A 19,857-nucleotide genomic window follows, 5' to 3' on the forward strand; every position below is an offset into this window, starting at 1 on the left:
AGTATGAATCTGCGGTGTATCAACTTTATGATCATTTTAAAAAGTCATCTGCAAGCCAAACTTAAATGGAAGTTTACCACCGGCATGTGCATCGCTTACTTTCTTTTGTTTGAACATTGCTGGCTGAGCCTATCATTGGCCAAGGCACTTTTGACTGGAATTCCCTCCCAAACATCTCCAATTTTCTCCTCTAAGACCCTCCTCAAAACCCACCCCTTTGGTCATGTTCCAAAAGTGTCCTCCTTCAGCTTAGCAACCATTATTGTCTGATTATATTTTTGGGACATTTTTCTAGAGTGTAATGCGCTGCAAAAATGCAAATTGTTATAGTTAATGAGCACATTTCTCACGTCAGGTACAACAGTTGGAGCAAAGTTTTTCAAATGTCCAGATCTTCTACGAACTCATGTCTCAAGCTCACGGAATAAGAGGGAGAGCATGGATATGAAGCTGGCTAAGTGACAGGAAACAGAGTGATGGCGAGCAGTTGTCTTTCTTTTAAAAAAACTGAATATATAAATTGGGGTTTTCCAAGGATCGCTACCAGGACTACTGCTTTTCTTGATCTATATTAATATATAGAATTCAGTATACAGAGCACAGAACTCAAAATTTGGGAGTGAACTGTAAGGAGGATAGACTTCAAGAAGATATTGAAAGACCAGTGGAATGGGCAGACACATGGCAGATAAAAGCAATGCAGAGACGTGCAAGTGACACATTTTAGGAGGAACATCAAGGAGAGGTAACAAAATAAATTCAAAAGAAGGTGCAGGAGCAGAGGAACCTGGAGGTTTATTTGCACAAATCACTGCCAATGGCAAGGAAGGTTGAGAAAGCAGTTTAATAAGGCATAAATGTCCTGGGCTTTATAAACAGGGATATAAAATACAATATGATTTATGAGAATGATTCCAAGGATGAGATACTTCAGTTACATGGATACATTGCAGAAGCTGGAGTTGCTCTTGGAGAAGAGAGCATTGAGAGAAGATTTAATAGCGGTGTTCAAAATCATGACGAGTCTGGACAGAATAGATGAGGAAAAGCTGTTCCCATTGCTGAAAGGGCCAAGTACCAGAAGACAGCAATTTAAGGAGTTAGCAGAAGAACCAAAGGCAACATGAGGAAATCATCTTTTTTTAAACAAGTTAGGATCTGTGACGCACTGCCTGGGTGCATGGTGGAGCAGATTCAATCACGGCTTTCGAGAGGGATTTGAATAATTATACTGAGAGAAAAGATTTGCAGCACTATCAGGAGGACAGGGGAGTGGGACTAACTAAGTTGCTTTTCCAGAGAGGCAGCACGGGCGTGACAGGCTGAATTGTCTCCTTCTACACTGTGATCATTCAAAATAAAAAAAGAAAATTGAAAAAATAAAAACTCATCTTTGGTGGTAATGTCTTTCAGGGTATATTTCCAAGATGATTTAATGATTTCCATTTTTAGAAATGTTGGTATTCTTATGGAAGCCTTATTAGGAAATTAATATGGGGAGGGATGCTTGAGGGACACGAGTTCAAATTCCACCATAGCAGCTGGTGGAATTTAAATTCAATGAATAAATCTGGAATTAAAAAGCTAATCCAACAGTGACCATGAAGCCATTGTCAATTGTCGCAAAAACCCATCAGGTTCCCCAATGCCCTTCAGGGAAGAAAATCTGGCATCCTTATCCAAGTTTTTCCAGCATTTTCTGTTTTTATCAGATTTCCAGCATCTGCAGAATTTTGCTTTTATCCTTACCTGGTCTGGCCTACATGTGATTCCAGACCCACAGCAATGTAATTGACTCTTAACTGCCCTTGAAATGGCCCAGCAAGCTACTCAGTTGTATCAAACCACTACGAAGTCTAAAAGGAATGAAACCGGACAGACTAACTGGCATTGACCTAGGCACTGTAAACTACAATGGCACACCCAGCCCTGTTGACCCTGCAAAGTCCTCCTTAATAAAATCTGGGGGAGCTGCCTCAAAGACTAGTCAAGCAACACCTGACAGTGTCATAGGGGGACGCAGAGGGTAAAACCTGGGTTTGAATCCTACCACGGCAGATGGTGAAATTTGAAACCAACAAAAAAAAAAAATCTGGAATTAAAAAATCTAATCATGACCATGAAATCCATCTGGTTCACTAATGCCCATTAGGGAAGGAAAGTACAAACAGATGTAAACGAGGACAAAATGATTGTGATTACGGAGATATGGGTGCAGGGTGACTAAGGCTGGGAAATGAATATCCAAGGGTACTCAATACTTAGGAAGGTCAGGCAAAAAGGAAAAGGAAGTGAGGTGGCATTGTTAGTTGAGGATGAAATCAGTGCAATAGTGAGAGAGGATGCTTAGAAAATCTAGATGTAGAATCAGTCTGTGTGGAGCTAAGAAGCAACAAGGGACAGAAAACACTAGTGGGAGTTGTCCAAAGACCTCCAAACAGTAGCGATAAGGTAGGGGACAGCAAGAAACAGGAAATTAGAGATGCATGTAACAAGGATACTCCAGTAATCATGGGTGACTTTAACATACATGTAGATTGGGCAAACCAAATAAGCAATAATACTGTGGTGGATGAATTCCCAGAGTGCATATGGTTTTTTAGACTAGTACATTGAGGAATCAATGAGGGAGCAGGCTATCCTAGATTTGGTACTGTGCAATGAGAGGGGCTTAATTAATAATCTGGTTGTGCGGGGCCCTTTAAGCAACAGTGACCATAACATGACAGAATTCTTCATTAGGATGGAAAGTGAAGTAGTCCGATCCGAAACTAGGGTCCTAAATCTAAACAAAGGAAACTACAATGGTATGAGGTGCAAATTGGCTAAGACAGATTGGGGAACTTCATTAAAAGGCATGATGGTGGATAGGCAATGGCTAATATTTAAGGATCGAATGTATGCATTGCAACAGTTATACATTCCTTTCTAGAGCAAAAACACAAAAGAAAAAAGGCCCAACCATGGCTAACAAAAGAAATTAGGGATAGTATTAGATCCAAAGAGGAGTCATACAAAGTTGCTAGAAAAAGTAGCAAGCCTGAAAATTGGGAGTGGTTTAGAATTCAGCAAAGGAGGACCAAGAGATTGATTAAGAGGGGAAAAATAGAGTATGAAAGTAAACTTGCAAGGAACATAAAAGTGAACTGTAAAAGTTTCTAAAAATATGTAAAAAAAGAAAAATATTAGTGAAGGCAAATGTAGGTCCCTTACAGTCTGAAGTGGGGTAATTTATAATAGTCAACAAGGAAATGGCAGAGCAATTAAACAACTACTTTAGTCCTGTCTTCGTGACCGTTTTGCAGAACACCTTCGTTCTGTCCGTAAGCATGACCCAGGCGTCCCTGTCGCTTGCCATTTCAACACACCATTTCTGTCATGCCCACATGTTCGTCCTTGGCCTGCTGCAATGTTCCAGTGAAGCCCAATGCAAACTGGAGGAGCAGCACCTCACCTTCCGATTAGATACTTTACAGCCTTTCAGACTTAACATTGAGTTCAACTTCAGACCATGAACTCCCTCCTCCATCTTCACACCTTAAAATTTTTCATTTTTTATTTACTTATTTTTATTCATTTATTCATTGTTTTATCCCCTTTTTCTATCCTTTTCCCCAACCACCACCCCCTCCCCAACCCCTAAAGGGCCATTTGTTACTTGTTCCATGTTGTCCTTTCAGAGTGCTGATCCCTGTTCTACTATTCACACATTCTGCTTTCTTACCTTTATGCCACTATCAGCACTTTCTTTAGTTCTCAACACTACCAATAACACTCCCTTTGTCTTGTATCTATGACATCTTTTTCAATCTCTCCTTAGCCCCCACCTATTGCTGATCTTATATCCAGCTTCACCTGCTCCACCTCCCTTAAACAGTATAAATTCCAGCACATTTCTACTTCTCTATTTCTGAAGAGTCATACAGACTTGAAACGTTAACTGTGTCTCTCTCCACAGATGCTGTCAGACCTACTGAGTTTCTCCAGCATTTTCTGTTTATATTTCAGATTTCCAGCATCCGCAGTATTTTGCTTTAATCAATTAAACAAGCACTTAGTTTTTGTCTTAACGGAAGAAGACACAAATAACTTCCAATAAATGCTAGGGAACCAAGGGTCTAATGAGCAGGAGGAATTGAAGGAAATTAGTACTACAAAACAAAAATGTGCTGGAGAAATTCATGGACTGAAAGTTGATGAATCCCCAGGGCCTGATAATCTACATCTGTGGATGTCGTGGTTGTCATCTTCCAAAATTCTCTAGGTTGTGAAACAGTCCTGGCAGACTGGAGGGTGGCGAATGTAACCCCACCTTTTTAAAACGGAGGGAGGGAGAAAACAGGAAATTACAGCCTAACATCAGTTGTAGGGAAAATGCTGGAGTCCATTATAAAGGATGTGAAAACAGGACACTTAGAAAATATCAATGGGATTAGACAAAGTCAACATGGATTTATGAAAGGGAAATCATGTTTGACAAACTAACTTGAGTTCTTTGAGGACGTAACTAGCAGAATAGATAAGGGAGAACCAGTGGATGTGGTGTCTTTGGATTTTCAGAATGTTTTTGATAAAGTTCCAAATAAGAGTCAGTGTGAAAAATTAAAGCACATGGAATTGGGGGTAATATATTGGCATAGATTAAGAATTAGTTGGTTAGCAGACAGGAAACAGAGAGTAGGGATAAACAGGTATTTTTCAAAGTGGCAGGAAATGACTAATAGGGGGGATACCACACGCATCCGTGCTTGGGCCCCCAACTATTCACAATATGTATCAATGATTTGGATAAGGGAACCAAATGTAATATTTCCAAGTTTGCTGATGGGAATGTGAGTGGTGAGGAGGATGTTAAGAGGCTTCAAGGCAATTTAGACAAATTGAGTGAATGGGCAGATGCAGTATAATGTGAATAACTGTGAAGTTATCCACTTGGTTAGGAAAACAGAATGGCAGACCATTATTTAAATGGTGACAGAATGGGAATTGTTGACGTACAAAGGGACCTGGGTGTCCTTGTATACCAATCACTGAAAGCAAGCATGCGGGTGCAGCAAGCAGTTAAGGCAGCAAATGGTTATGTTGACCTTTACTGCATGGGGACTTGAGTACAGAAGCAAGGATATCTTACTGCAGCTATATAGGGCTTCGGTGAGGCCACATCTGAAGTATTCTGTGCAGTTTTGGTCTCCTTACCTAGGAAAGGATATAATTGCCATAAAGGGAGTGCAGTAAAGGTTCGCCAGACTGATTCCTGGGGTGGCAGGGTTGTCATATGAGGAGAGATTGGGTCAACTGTGCTTGTATTCACTGGAGTTCAGAAGAATAAGAGGCAATCTCCCAAAATTCTGACAGGGTTGGAGAGATTTAGGGATGAGGTTTCCTCTGGCTGGGGTGTCTAGAACAAGGGGATACAGTCTCAGGATACAGGGTAGGTCATTTAGGACTGAGATGAGCAGAAACCTAGTGGTGAACCTGTGGAATTCTATACCACAGAAAGCTGTGGATGCCAAGTCACTGAATATATTTAAGGAGGAAATAGGTAGATTTCTAGACTCGAAAGGCATTAAAGGATATGGAGAGAGAGCAGGAGTATGGCGCTGAGATCGAGGATCAGCCATGATCATACTGAAAGGGAGAGCAAGCTTAAAGGGCCAAGTGATCTATTCATGGTCCTATTTTCTATGTTTCTAAATCTGCCATCCCTTACCTGGTCTCGCCTACATGTAACCCAACCTGCAGCAGTGGTTGACTCTTAAATGCCCTCTGAAATGGCTCTGCAAGCCACTCAGTTCTCAAGAGCAATTTGGGATGGGCAATAAATGCTGGCCTAGGCAGCAATGCCCCCCATCCCATGAACAAAAAAAAAGCTCTTAGAATCATATCATACAGACAATGTCCCTGACACGACTATCACCATCACTGAGTCTGTCCTGCCCCACTGACAGGACAAAACCACCAGAGGCAGCGGCACAGTTGGAAAGGAGTTGCCCTGTGAGTTCTTAACATGGACTCTGAACCTCATGAATCACAGAATCACAATGTTACAGCACACAAGGAGGCCATTCAGCCCATTGTGTCTGCATTGGCTCTCCGAATAAGCATTGTCTTAGTGCCATTCTCCTGCTTTATCCCCATGTCCTTGCACATTTTTTCCATTCAAATAATCATCTATTGTCCTCTTGAATGCCTAGGTTGAACCTGCCTCCACCACACTTCCAGGCAGTGCATCCCAGACTCGAACCACTCGCTGTGTGAAAAAGTTTCTTCTCATATCACGTTTGCTTCTTTTGCAAATCACTTCAAATCTGTGTCCTCTCATTTTTGATCCCATGATGAGTGGTAATAGCTTCTCCATATCTACTCTATCCAGACCATGATTTTGAACACCTCCATCAAATCTCCTCTTAACCTTTTCCTCTCCAACGAGAACAGTCTCAACCTCTCCAATCTATCTTCATAACTGAAGTTTCCCATCCCTGGAACGATTATTATAAACCTCTTCTGCACTCTCTCCAATGCATTCACATCCTTCCTATAGTGTGGCGCACAGAACTGTACATAATACTCCAGCTTAGGTATAACTGGTGTCTTAAATAAGCTCAGCATAATCTCCCTGCTCTTGTACTCTGTGCCCCTATTAATAAAGCCCAGAATACTGTATGCTTTATGAACTGCTCTCAACACCTGTCCTGCCACCTTTAATGCACGTTAACAACCAGGTCTTTCTGTTCTTGCATCCCCTTTAGAATTGTACCTTTTATTTTATATTGTCGCTCCATGTTCTTCCTACCAAAATGCATCACCTCACACTTCTCTGCACTGAACTTCATCTGCCACCTATCTGTCCACTCGACCAACTTGTCTACGTCCTTTTGAAGTTCTGCACTGTCGTCCTCACAGTTTACAATGCTTCCAAGTTTTGTATCATCCGCAAACTTTGAAATTGTCCCCTGCACACCAAGATCGAGATCATTAATATTTATTAGGAAAAGCAAAGGTCCCAATACTGGCCCCTGGGGAACTCTACTGCAAACTTTCCTTCAGCCCGAAAAATATCCATTGACCATTACCCTCTGCTTCCTATTACTCAGGCAATTTTGCATCCACGTTGCTACTGTCCCTTTTATTCCTTGAGCTATAGCTTTTCTCAAGTCTGTTGTGTGGCACCAAATCGAATGCCTTTTGAAAGTCCATTGACACATTAATAGCATTACCCTCATCAATCTTCTCTGTTACCTCTGCAATAAACTCCAGCAAGTTAGTTAAATACGATTTCCCCTTTAGAAATCCATGCTGGCTCTTCCTAATCAACCCACATCTTTCCATGCGACTATTAATCCAATCCCGAATAATTGTTTCGGGATGCTTCCCCAGCACTGAAATTGAACTGACTAATCTATCATTGCTGGGCTTATTCTTACAACCATTTTACGAACAAGAATGTAATGTTTGCAATTCTCCAGTCCTCTGGCACTGCCCTGGAGTCCAGGGAAGATTGAGATATTATGGCCAGTGCCCCTGCAATTTCCTCTCTCACTTCCTTCAATATCCTTGGATGCATCTCATCCGATCCCAGTGCCTCGTCAACTTTTTCTATCTCCTTTTACGTCCAGGGAGCTCTGGATTTGTTTGCCCTACCTTTCTCGTCTGAGGGAATACACCTTGACTGTGCCCAAACCATTTCTTCTTTGAAAGTAGCCAATTGTTCAGCTACAGTTTTTCCTGCCAACCTTTAGTTCCAGTCTATTTGGCCCAGCTCCATTCTTGCCCCACTGACGTTGGCTCCCCCCCCGCCAATTAATTATTCTTACTTTGGAGTCTCATGACATCAGGTCAAAAACTGGCAAGGAAGCCTCCTGCTTATCATCAACTAACGGCACCCCTTAGCTGATACATCAGTACTCCTCCATGTTGAACATGACCTGGAGGAAGCAGTAAGGGTGGCAAGGACACAGAATGTACTGTGTGTGGAGGACTCTGTCCATCACCAAGAGTGGCTTGGTAGCACCACTACTGATTGAGGAGGCAGAATTCTGAAGGGCATAGCTGCTAGGCTGGGTCTTCGGCAGATGGTGAGGGAGCCAGCAAAGACAAAATCCTACCTAACCTGGTCCTCACCAATCTACTTGCCACAGGTGCATCTGTCCATGACAGTCATAGAAGGAGTGACAACAGCATGGTCCTTGTGGAGACAAAGTCCTGTCTTTACATTGAGGATGCCCTTCATTGCGCGAAATGGGATAGATTTTGAACAGACCTAGCAACTCAAATCTGAGCATCCGTGAAGCACTATGGGTCATCAGCAGCAGCAGAATTGTACTTAACTACAATCTGTAACTTCATGGCCCAGCATATCCCCCATTCTACCCATTACCATCAAACAGGGAGATCAACCTGGTTCAATGAAGAGCGCAGGAGCGCAGGCATGCCATGAGCAGCATCAGGTTTACCTAAAAATGAGGTGTCAACCTCGTGAAGATATAACACAGGACTATTTGCATGCAAAATGGCGGAAGCAGCATTTGATATAGAGCTAAGCGATTCCACAACCAATAGATCTGATCTGAACTGAACTCTACAGTGCTGTCACATCTAGTCATGACTGGTGGTGGGCAATTAAACAACTAACCGGAGGAAGAGGCTCCACAATCATCCTCATCCTCAGTGATGGGGGAGCTCAGCAGATCAGTGCAAGAGACAAGTCTAAAGCATTTACAACTATCTTCAGCCAGAAATGCCAAATGAAGAACCCATCTCGGTCTTCTCCTGAAGTCCCCAGCATCACAGATGCCAGTCTTTGCCAATTTGATTCACTCCACATGATATCAAGAAACGGTTGAAGGCACTAAATAAAGCAAAGCTACGGGGCCTGACAACATTCCGGTTATAGTACTGAAGACGTGCTCCAGAGCTAGCCGTGCCCCTAGCCAAGCTGTTCTAGTACAGCTTTCACAATGGCATCATTCAGCAATGTGGAAAATTGCCCATGTGTCCTGTCTACAAAATGCAGGCCAAATCCAACCCAGCCAATTACCACCCCATCAGTATATTCTCAATCATCAGTAAAGTGTTGGAAAGGGTCAACAACACTATCACGCTGCACTTGCTGAGCAGTAACCTGCTCACTGACGTTCAGTTTGGGTTCTGCCAGAGCCACTTAGCTCCTTACCTCATTACAGCCTTGGTCCAAACAAGGACTAAAAAAAACTGAACTCCAGAGGTGAGGTGAGAGTGGCTGCCCTTGACATCAAGGTATCATTTAACAGGGCGTGGAATCAAGAAGCCCTGGCAAAACTGAAGTCAGTGGGGATCAGGGAAAAACTCTCCACTGGTTAGAGTCATACCTAGCACAAAGGAAGATGGTTGTGCTTATTGTCAATCATCTCAGTTCCGCAAATGTTCCTCAGGGTAGTGTCCCAGGCCCGACCATCTTCAGCTGTTTCCTCAATGACCTTCCTCCGATTATAAGGTCTGAAGTGGGGAAGTTCACAGCTGATTGCACGATGTTCAGCACTATTCGCGATTCCTTAGATACTGAAGCAGTCTGTGTCCACGTGCAGCAAGGTCTGGACAATATTCAGACTTGGGCTGATAGGAGGCAAGTAACATTCACACGACACAAGTGCCAAGCAATGACCGTTTCCAACAAGAGTGAATCTAATCATCTCCCCTTGACATTCAGTGGCATTACTATCGCTGAATCCCCTATCCTGAGAGTTACCATTGACCAGTAACTGTGGCTACAAGAGTAGGTCAGAGCCTGGAAATTCTGCTGGCAGTAGCTCACATCCTGACACCCCAAAACCTGTCCAACAGCTACAAGGTATAAGTCAGGAGTGTGATGGAATACTCTCCACTTGCCTAGATGGGTACAGCTCAAATCAACACTCAAAAAGCTGAACACCACCAAAGCAGCCTACTTGTTTGGCACCCCATCCACTACGTTAAACATTCACTCCCTCCACCACCAACGCACAGTGGCAACAAACTGTACCAACTACAAGATGCACTGCAACAACTCACCAAGGCTCCTTCAGCAGCACCTTCCAAACCCGCAACCTCTACAACAAAATCCTGTACTGCAGTGGTTCAATAAGCAACTCACGATCACCTTCTCAAGGGCAATTAAGGGTGGGCAATAAATGCTGGCTTAGCCAACGATACCCACATTCCATAAACAAACTTAAAAAAAAATGCCACTACCAATGACAGTGTAAAACCCTATCCAACAAGTGTTACCTATTTGGTTTAAAAGCGAAACCTAGCTTGATGTATGCCAGTAAGGGACGTGTGAGGAGACAGGCGACTATACCAGGCGATTATGCCAGAGTGAGACGGAGAGAATAGCAAATTAGTTTCACGTGGGAAAGGCATGTAGTATACAAAGGAATTATTCGAAGTTAATTAAGTGAGCAGTTAAATTATCTAAATAACTTAAATAACAATAGCAGGACAGGTGTTATGTTGCAGCTGTGGAAAGTGGAAACTTTTGGACACCAAGGCAATCCATGACACAAACATTTGCAGAAAGTTTAAGCAACTAGAGGAATTCCGGATCAGGATTATTGACCTGGAAGCTGAGCTACAGGCGCTGCACAACATAAGGGAGTGGAAGAAATACCTAGATACTTTGTTCCAGAAGACGGTGACAGAGCGTGGAATCAAGAAGCCCTAGCAAAACTGGAGTCAATGGGGGTCAGAAGTGGGTCATCTGTTTTGGTCTGCAGTGATGGACAGGAGGATGTGACCATGAGTGGTGCAGGTAATAGAACCAAAGTGACAGTAGTAGAGCAAACTCAGATTTTGCAACTGTCAAACAGGTTTAAGGTGCTCACAACCTGTGTGGACAAAAGCGAGGTCTACAAGGTGGATGAGCTGGTTGGCCATGGCACCATGGTACAGGAAGCCGTTCAAGTTTTGAGTGGAGGGGGGCGGGCGGGGGGGGGGGTGGTTATGGAAGCTTTTAGCAACGTAGTGGTAGTAGGGAATACTATAGTGAGGGGTTTTACACTGTTTTCTGAAACAAAGAGCAAGGGTCCAGAAGGTTGTGTTGCCTGCCTGGTTCCAGGGCTCGTGACATCTGCTCAGGGCTGGAGAGGAACTTGCTGTGGGAGGGGGAGGAGAGTCATCATGGTCCTTGTAGGCACCAATGACAAAGGCAGGAGAAGGGAGGAGGTTCTGCATAGTCAGTATGAGAAGCTAGATGCCAAATTAAGCAGAACCTCAAAGGTAATAATCTCTGGATTATTACCTGAGCCTCATGCAAATTTGTCAGAGCTTTAAACTAAACAAGAGGGGTGAGACCCCAAGCTTGGGTGGATGTGACAAATCAAGGGGTAGGTTCAAGGTAGGACTCCATACTAGCAAAATGGGAAATGAGGGTCATAGAATAGTAGGGAGGGATAGAAAGATAAAACCCAGGAACACACCAATAGTCAAGACTAGATGTTGCAAAGATAACCAAAAGGCTCCGTATCCGAATGCGTGTAGTGTTCATAACAAAGTAAATGAATTGATAGCACACATTGAAGTAAATAAATATGATCTGATAGCCATTACAGTGATGTGGCTGTAGGATGACAAGGATTGGATCCTAAATATCAATAAGTATATGTTATTCAAGAAGAATAGAAACTTGGTAAAGGTAGAATGGTAGCACTGTTAATCAAAGATGGTGGCGCAATAGGTAGAGATGACCTTGGTTCAGGAGATCAGGATATGGAGTCATTTTAGGTGGAGATGAGGGGAAAAGAAGTCACTCATGGGAGTGGTCTACAGGCCCCCTAACAGTAACCACAACTTAAGACAAAGTACACGAAACAATATTGGGTGCTTGTGATATAGGCACAGCAATAATCATGGGTGATTTTAATCCACATCTAAACTGTAATAAATCAGATTGGCAGTAGTAGCCTGATTGAGGAGTTCATAGAATGCGTTCGCGACAGTAGAGTACCACATTCTGGAACCAACCAAAGAGCAGGTTATATTAGACTTGGTATTGTGTAATGTGACAGGATTAATTAAGGACCTCAGAGTGAAGGCACCCTTAGGTATCACAACCACAATACAATTGAATTTTACATCCAGTCTGAAAGTGAGAAGAGTGGGTCTAAGTTTAGAGTTTTAAACTTAAATAAGCACAACTATGCGGGCATAAAAGCTGAGCTAGCTGAAGTGAACTGGAATACTAGGCTAGAAAATAGAGCAATACAGAAGCAGTGGCAGACATTTAAGGGGATATTTCAGAGTACTCAGAATAAGTATATTCCTACTATAAAGAAAAATTCTAAGGTGAGGACCAACCATTCATGGTCAACTAAAGTAGTTACGGAAAGCATCAAACTTAAAGAAAAAGCATATAACTGCGCAAAGGTGAGTAACAGGTCAGATGATTGGTCAGAATATTAAGGACAGTAGAGAATGACTACAAGGAGAATCAGGAGAAAAAAATTAGAGTATGAGAAGAAGCTAGCTTGAAATATAAAAACGAATAGCAAGAGTTTCTACTGGTATTTAAAAAGGAAAAAAGTAGAGAACGTAGGTCCTCTAGAGCATGACAATGGGGAGTTTATAGTAGATAATAAGGAAATGGCGGATGAAATGAACAAATACTTTGCTTCTGTCTTCACTGTAGAGGATACAAAAAAATTTCCAGTAAAAGCTGTAAATCAGGAGTTGGGAAGGAGGAGAGCTTGGTGAAATTACAATTACAATGACAAGGGAAGCTGTACTGAGCAAACTGATAGAGCTGTAGACTGACAAGTGCCCGGGTTCTGATGGACTTCATCCGAGGGTCTTAAAAGAGATGGCTAATGAGGTAGATACATTGGTATTAATTTTCCAAAATTCGCTAGATTCTGGAAAGGTCCTATCAAACTGGAAAGTAGCAAATATTACCCCCCTATTCTAGAAGAGAGGGAGACAGGACACAGGAAACTATAGGCTAATTAGCTTGGCAACTGTCATGGGGAGGGTGTTAGAATTGATCTTTAAGGTGCGTATAGCTGAGCACTTAGAAAAACTCAAGGTAATCCGGAAGATTCAGCATGGTTTTGTGAAAGGGAAATGATGTTCAACCAATCTATTGGAGTTCTTTGAAGAAATAACATGTGCTGTGGATAAAGGGGAACTAGTGGATGTATTGTGCTCAGATTTCCCAAAGGCATTTGATAAGGTGCCACATCAAAAGTTATTGCAGGAAATAAAAGCTCATGGTGTAGGTGGTAACATATTAGCATGGATAGAAGATTAGCTGGCTGGCAGAAAACAGAGTATGCATAAACGGGTCTTTTTCGGACTGGCAGGATGTGACAAATGGAGTCCCGTAGAGCTCTGTGCTGGGGCCTCAACTTTTCACAATTTATATCAATGACTTAGTTGAGAGGAGTGAAGGCATGGTAGCTAAATTTGCAGATGACACAAAGATAGGCAGGGAAGTATGTAGTGAAGAGGACATGAGGAGGTTGCAGACGATTGTAAATAGGTTGAGTAAGTGAGCAAAAATCTGGCAGATGGAATTTCATGTGGGAAAATGTGAAGTCATTCATTTTGGCAGGAAGAATAAAAAAAAGTATTACTTAAACGGAGAACGGCTGCAGAATTCTGAAGTGCAAAGGGATCTCGGTGTTCTAGTGCATGAGTCACAAAATGTTCGTATACAAGTATAGTAAGTAGTTGTTTGGTAGAACAGAACTTGAGCATTGCTGAGACACGCATCAAAGCTTTTCAACTTGAACTCTTCAGAACACTTCGCAGTAATACCAATATAGGGGGAAGACAACAATTTACGTGAAGAGAATGCTGAGTTGGCAAGTGGGCTCTGATTGGTAAAGGCGTTGCCAGGGAGAATGCACTAATGATGGTGACTGACAGTTAACTGCCAAGCATTTTTTTTAAATTAAACTAGGCAGCTTGGCCATGATTGCTCAAGACAGTGCCTTGACCAATGAATCAGTGAATGGCTGTCATTTATTTTGTTTAGGTGAAACAGGAGCAATGTGTGTACATGTTCTTTCTGTCTGCAAAGAACAGGGCCCCGTGTGTTAATATATGCAGCTTCTAGTACCTGCACCACACTGCGAGCCTGACTGACAATCTTAAATTGGCTGCCAGCGTAATTCTTAGCACACTGAGGATTATTTAGCAAATGTTGTCCAATCATAGAATCACATCTAATGTTGGACACTATGTTTTGAATTTTGCAAGCACAGGCTGGTTGGGTGCAGTCTGTACTTTGCCTGTTGAGAACAGTGGCTGGGACATTTTTGATACGATCTGCCAGTTTTTGAGATGTATGGCCTACAAGCCGAGCATCACAATAACACTCAAATTCATATAACACATTATTCATTTGCGTGATAGGCAGAATGTCTTTTTGGCTTGACGGTAGCATCCTTTTAGTGGAGAATACCAGCATCCTTTTAGTGGAGAATACCATCCGTGTTGCCACTTGTCCACTTGCCAACCAGTCAGCACTCTCTTCAAATACAGTATAAATTGTTGTTTTCCCACTATACTGGCATTCTTGCAAAGTGTCCTGAAGAGTGCAAGACAAAAAGCTTCGACATCTCTTCTTTCAGCAATACAGCAAGTAATTAAGGTGGCTAATGGAATGCTAACCTTAATTAAAAGAGGAATTGAACATAAAAGTAAGGATGTTATGCTTCAGTGAGACAGGGCATTGGTGAGACCACATCTTGAATACTGTGTGCAATTTTGGTCACCTGATTTAAGGAAGGGTGTAAATGCATTGGAGGCGATGCAGGTTTACTAGATTAAAGCCTGTAATGAGCAGGTTGTCTTATGAGGAAAGGTTGGACAGACTGGAATCGTTTCCACTGGAGTTGAGTCGAGTGAGGGGTGACTTGGTTCAAGTATATAAGATCCTGAAAGTTATTGACAAGGTGGGCGTAGAAAGGGTATTTCCCCTGGTGGGTGAGTCCAGAACTAGGAGGCACTGTTTTAAAATCAGGGGTTGCCCTTTAGGACAGGAACAAGGAGAATTTTTTCTGAGGGTAGTTTGACTTTGGAATTCTCTGCCTCCTAACATGGTGGAGGCAGGGTCATGGAATATTTTTAAGGCAGAGGTAAATGGATTCCCTTGCCTAACAAGAATTTAAGGTTATTGGAGGTACTTGGGAATGTGGAATTTGAAACAGAAAAGGGTCAGCCATGATTTAGTTGAATGGCGGAAGAGTAGAGGAGCCAAATGGCCTACTTCTGCTCCTATTTCATACGTTCGTGTATATGTAAATAGGATTAGCCACACATACTGCAGTAAAAGTCACCCTGAAATTTCCCTCATTTTGGAATGATCATTGGTGAATATCAGAAGTTAATTGTTTGGCATAGCTGGCAACGGTAAATCTTACTTAAGATTTCTCCAATGTTTATAATCGCAGGGACTAGTGGGAGCAATAAACCACGAGTATGATAAAAGAAAATATCACTATGTGAATGATGTTGGCTTAGCTAGAATTTTTCCCAGCATCATATGGACAGTGACGACTCAGTGAAATTGATAGTATTTGAAAGTATACAATCAAGTAATTTCCCAGAATTAACATCCTTGCCTTAACGAGCATAAGGCAGAGACAAATGAAGTATAAAGATCCTGAAGGTCACAATCAATACAATACACTCAATCATGTTTCCCATACTTCGGGCAATTGAGCTATTCTTGTTCATTAATATTCAGCTGCTGCTACATGTGTAATCTCTGTTCCTGAGTGTAGCGTATCATGTCTATTTAGGTTACAAGCAGCAAATGAGACACAGATACAGAAATGGTGCTTCAGCTTCATAAACAGGCATGCTTAGTTTAGAACATGCAGTATAAAGCACTTTTTAAAAACACATTGCACAAAAAGCCAACAGTTCTCTGACATTTAATGGTTATTGGGAATAACATTCATAATTTAGACTAAAAAAGTCATGCTTAAACAGATGAAGCATAGATGTTTATTTCAAAGAAATTTCACACCGTCAATTACACTTGTCATGATTACAGTTGGCATCAAGGATCTCTGACATTAACCAACAGTACAGCAACCTGCAGACCCCTAGCACTGGCAAAGGAGGGAGATATTTCAGTTAACAGTAACTGTCGTGCTTTTTTATAATCTTTAGAATGATTGACCTAAACGGAGTTGGTGTTCTTGATGACCGCTTTGGTGTCTTCAGAGACAGCATGTTTGGCCAGTTCCCCTGGCAGCATGAGGCAGACAGCACTCTAGATCTCCCTGGCCGAGGTGGTGTGGCGGCGCTTGTTGTCATGAATGAGGTGCGAAGCCTCGGAGGCGATGCGCTCAAAAATGTCGACAAAGGAATTCATATCACTCATGGCCTTAGAACCATAGAAAAGTTACAGCACAGAAGGAGGCCATTCAGCCCATCTTGTCCATGCCAGTCTGAGGATACCCTGGTGCCCTTTCTAATCCCACCTTCCTGCACCCGGCCCATAGCCCTGCAGCTTACAGCACTTAAGGTGCAGATCCAGGTACTTTTTAAAAAGAGTTTAGAGTTTCTGCCTCTACTACCAACTTGGGAAGCAAATTCCAGACACCCACTTCCCTCTGCATAAAAAAGTTCTTTCTCATGTCCCCCTACAACTTCTGCCATTTATCTTGAATCTATGCCCCCTGGTTCTAGAATTCTTCATCAAGGGAAACAATTTTATCCTGTCCACTCTATATATTCCCCTCATAATTTTGTACACTTCAATCAAGTCACCTCGCAGCCTTCTTTGTTCCAGGGAAAATAACCCCAACCTATCCAATCTCTCCTCATCACTACACTTTTCTAACCCTGGTAACATTCTTGTAAACCTCCTCTGCACTCTCTCCAGAGCTATTAGATCCTTCCTGTAATGTGGTGACCAAAACTGCACACATTACACCAGTTGTGGCCTCACCAGTGTTTTATACAATTCCAACGTTATATTCTTACTGTTATATTCTATACCACTGCCAATGAAGGGGAGCATTCCATACGCCTTCTTTACAATCTTGTCTACTTGAACTGCTGCCTACATGGATCTACGTACTTGTACGCCAAGACCTCTCACTTCATCTACCCCTCTTAGTATATTCCCATTTATTTTGTAATCCCTGTAACTGTTTGACCTCACAGTTCTCTATGTTAAAATCCCATCTGCCACTTTACCACCCACTCCATCAACCCATCTATATCGTTTGAGATTATGGCTATCCTCTACACTATCCACTACTCGGCCAACCTTTGTGTCATCTGCAAATTTCCCAAATGTGCCCCCCACGTTCACGTCCAAATCGTTAATATATAAGACAAACAACAAGGGTCCCAACACAAAGCCTTGTGGAACACCACTTGAGACAACTTTCCATTCGCAAGGGCATCCATCAACCATTACCCTTTGTTTCCTATGACAAAGCCAACCTTATATCCAGTTTGCCACATTACCCTGAATCCCATGGGCTTTTACTTTGCTGACCAATCTGCCATGTGGGACCCTGTCAAATGCCTTTCTAAAATCCATGTACACAATATCCACTGCACTACCTTCATCAAATCTTCTTGTCACTTCCTGAAAGAATTCAATCAAATTTGTGAGGCAAGACCTTCCTTTAACAAACCCATCCATGACTAGTCCATGCCTTTCCACATGACAGTTAATCCTCTCTCTCAGGATTGATTCTACTAATTTGCTCACCACCGATGTAAGACTAACTGGCCTATAATTGTTTGGCATTTCCTTTGATCCCTTTTTAAACAATGGAACTACATTTGCATTTCTCCAGTCCTCCGGGACCTCCCGTTTCTAGTGAAGATTGGAAAATCATCCTCAGAGCATCTGTTATCTCCTCCCTGACTTCCTTCAGCAGCCTCGGAAACAATCCATCTGGCCCTGGAGACTTAACAACTTTCAAGGATTTCAACCCTTCGAGTACTTCCTCTCTCTTTATGACTATCCCGTCCAATATCTCGCAGTGTTCCTCCTGGACTACTATATCTACATCCTCCCTTTCCTTTGCAAACATGAAGGCAAAATATTCATTCAAAACCCTTCCCACAGCCTCTGCATCTACACACAAGTTTCCATCTTCATCTCTGACAGGTCCCACTTTTTCCTTAACTAACCTTTTAGAATTAATGTATTAGTAAAACATCTTTGGGTTATCTTTAACTTTACTTGCTAATTTTTTTTCATGCCCTCTCTTTGATTTCCTTATTTCCTTTTTCACTTCGTCCCTGCACTTCCTACATTTTTCTAGGCTATCTGCGGTGCTTAGTTCTTTGTACCTATCGCACACTTACTTTTTCTGTTTGATCTTCCCCTGTATTCCTCTAGACAATCAGGGAGGTCTAGATTTGGCAGTACCAGTCTTATTTTTGTAGGGGACCTGTCTACTTTGTACAATTAGGATCTCACTTTTTAGTGCTTCCCACTGGTTTTCCACTGTTTTATCCTCCAGCAGTGCTGTCCAGTCCACCTCAGCTAAGTCCCTTCACATTTTTGCAAAATTTGCCTTCCCCCAGTTCAAGACTTTTACTTCTGCCTTATCTGTCCTTTTCCATGGTAATGCTAAATCTAACTGAATTGTTTCACTTCACCCGCTTGCCCTTCTTTGTTCCCCAAGACTAGGTCTAGAATTGCATCTCCCCTCGTTGGGTTTGTTATTAATTGGTTGAAAAAATTTTCTTGGACACACCATGAATTTTTCTCCCTCAGTGCCCCTTATATTGTTTGAATCCCAGTTGATATTAGGATAGTCGAAGTCTCCTATTATTGCCCTCTTATTCTTACAAGCAGAAATTTACCTACATATTTGTCCTTCTATCTCCCTTTCACTATTTAGGGGTCTGAACTATACTCCCAGTAGTGTAACTGTCCTTTTTTTATTTCCAAGCTCAATCCAGAAAGCCTCGTTTGTTGACCCATTTAGTATATCATTCCTTCTCACAACTGGAATGGATTCTTTAACCATTAGTGCTACCCCCCTCCTTTTTTATCTCCTACTCTAACGTGTCTGAAGACTCTATAACCAGGGATATTAAGCTGACAGTTTTGTCCCTCCTTTAGCCTGGTTTCCATTATAGCAATGACATCCTGCTGCCATGTGTCTACCTGTGCCCTTAACTCATTTCCCTTGTTTGTAATACTCCTTGCATTGAAGTACAAACAGTTTAGACCGTCAATTTCCCTTGATGGATACTTTTTAAACTTTGCTTCTCCTGTAACTCCATGTCGATCGCAACGTCCCTAGCTAATGTTCTACCTCCATTTTTCTGATCTGAATCTGACCTATCTGATCCTACTCCTGGGATCCCATCCCCCTGCCACACTAGTTTAAATACTCCCCAACAGAACTAGCAAAAGCCCCCGCAAGGACACTGATCCCAGCTCTGCTTGGGTGCAGCCCGTCCGGTTTGTACAGGTCCCACCTTCCCCAGAACCGGTCCCAGTGCCTCAAGAATCGGAATCTCTCCCAGCTACACCATCTCTCCAGCCACGTGGCCTTGGACAAGATCCTGGTGGAAGGGTGGGCCCGGGTCAGCACCCAGTATAGTAAGTGGAACAGCTCTTCTTGCAAGACTTCCTCTGCTTCTTGGGCGGCTTCGAGGTGACTTTAGTCAGCGACTGCTTCGACAGCTAATGTCATCTTGTCTAATACTCTGATGTTAGAAAGCAACAGGATTGAAGCTATTTGCATAATAGAAAAACAACCATTTGAGTTTGAAGTTTCTCATTTTTGCTAGGTTCATGTTTTCAACTGACAGCAAAAGGCTACCTACCTTCTTGATTTTGATTGGATTCCTCCGCTGCTTCACCTCAATTGTGATTTTGCTGCTTGAGAGATCAATTACAGCTCA

At 42.4% G+C, this 19,857-nt stretch overlaps 1 protein-coding gene across 7 annotated transcripts in view; it reads right to left on the reverse strand.

Moving 5' to 3' along the window:
- Positions 1-19,857, reverse strand: part of tdrd3 (tudor domain containing 3) — a 160,709-nt gene that overhangs the window by 48,903 nt on the left and 91,949 nt on the right. The window lies entirely within an intron of this gene.

Source organism: Carcharodon carcharias, chromosome 11 (assembly GCF_017639515.1).
Source record: "Carcharodon carcharias isolate sCarCar2 chromosome 11, sCarCar2.pri, whole genome shotgun sequence".
Lineage (NCBI taxonomy): Eukaryota > Metazoa > Chordata > Chondrichthyes > Lamniformes > Lamnidae > Carcharodon > Carcharodon carcharias.